Below are 1,712 nucleotides of genomic sequence, written 5' to 3'. Positions count from 1 at the left end.
GTGGATTTTATTTCTGTTTCTTCAGTTCTAGTTTGAACTTGCATGAGTAGTTGATGATTTCTTCCACAATCAGCACCTAGCCAACTATTCACTCTTAATATTGAGTTTCTTCAAAGATTCTTTCCACAGATGTAATGAATCTGATTTACTATCAGGTAAAATCCATGTGTATAGTCTGGGAGGCTGGGCTTTATGAGGAGGAATGTGGCATGAGGATTGGATGAAGACTTATCAACAACCTGAGATATGCAGATAACATAATCTTACTTGCTGAAACTGGGTATGACCTGAAGCGCTTGTTGCAGAAAGTCAGAATTGAAGTCTTCAGTATGGATGGCTCAACATCAAGAAAACAAAGGTTCTCACCACTGGGCCAATTGGCAGCACATGATAGATGAAGAAGATATTAAGGTTGTTAATTTCAACTTGCTCAGCTCCACAATTAACACTCTTGGCACTCCAGTCAGTAAATAAAAAGACAAATTTTACTGGGAATCAAAAAGCTATGAGCATATGAATTTATGTCCCAGGCCTTTTCTCTGTATGAAGATGAAAGCCATTCCAAAGCACAGCTTGCTGAAATCACTTTGATCATTGGTATTTCTGAGAGGATGAAGTGCTCCAGTGAAGAGAATCATGAGTCCTTGAGGACTGAGTGTGCACTTGCTGCATCAAAACTGCTGAAGAAACCCGATCAGGGCTGGGCTGTGAGCACCTGTGCACCTCTCTTCTGGTCTGACAGAAACACAGGAAAAATGGGGAGGAGCTTCATGGAGAGTGCCTAAAGAAAGCACTGAAAATATCAAATCAGTGCAAGGATCCTTTGCTACAAGTGCAGTTTTTTTATAGAGATTCTGAACTGATACATCTATTTTTACAAAAAGAAAATAATGCAGTTACAATTCAGGTTTTGAACCAGCTAATCCAGAAGATTCTAGAAGATCTCTCAAATATGGAAACCAGTGGAGAAACAGAACAGATTAAAAACATTTCCATAACATGTTGGAGCATTTGCACTTGCAGTGGGAATCACCAGAATCTGAGGGCCCAATCTACGAAGGTCTCATCCTCTAAGAGAAGGCAGGCTCCCATAATCCTTTCCATTCACATCCAGTAAGGGTTTTATTATTCTAGGTTTTCTTTCCATAGATTGTGCCTTCCAGAAATGCTGAGGTAGGTTTTTCTTTTCTTACCTGTCATATGGTTTACCCAGCCCTCCAGACACTCACCTTCAGGACCTTAATAAAATTTTTCACTTCATATGCGTCCTGATCTGTCTGAACACCCCAGGTAGCATGACTCATGTACTAGTTAAAATTCCTGTGATTTGCAAAAAATGAAAACTCTTGGCTACTAATGAATCTTTCTCTACTTCAAAACAAAAACAAAAAACCAACTATGCAATACCACCTCACCCCAGTAAGAATAGCAAAGCTGCAACAGAGCAGAAACATCAAATGCTGGTGAGGTTGTGGAGAAACTGGAACCCTTATTCACTGTTGGTGGCAGTGTGAAATGGTGCAACCACTATGAAAGGCAGTATGATGCTTTCTCAAAAAGTTGCAAATGAAATACCACTTGACCCAGTAATTCCACTACTCAGAATATGTTGTTGTTGTTGTTGTTCTTATGTGCCGTCGAGTCGTTTCCGACTCATAGCGACCCTATGCACAACAGCTCTAAACCCTGCTCTATCCTGCGCCAACTGCACC

At 40.5% G+C, this 1,712-nt stretch overlaps 1 pseudogene; it reads left to right on the top strand.

Moving 5' to 3' along the window:
- The first annotated feature begins 521 nt into the window (after positions 1-521).
- LOC102866427 lies at positions 522-1,074 on the top strand (annotated as a pseudogene).
- Positions 1,075-1,712: the final 638 nt, after the last annotated feature.

The sequence above is a fragment of the Elephantulus edwardii genome, unplaced genomic scaffold (genome assembly GCF_000299155.1).
Source record: "Elephantulus edwardii isolate Elephantulus edwardi_28Jun2011 unplaced genomic scaffold, EleEdw1.0 scaffold00239, whole genome shotgun sequence".
NCBI classification, from domain to species: Eukaryota; Metazoa; Chordata; class Mammalia; order Macroscelidea; family Macroscelididae; genus Elephantulus; species Elephantulus edwardii.
The sequence above is the reverse complement of the archived record's forward strand: the minus strand, read 5'-3'. Positions and strand labels throughout refer to the sequence as shown.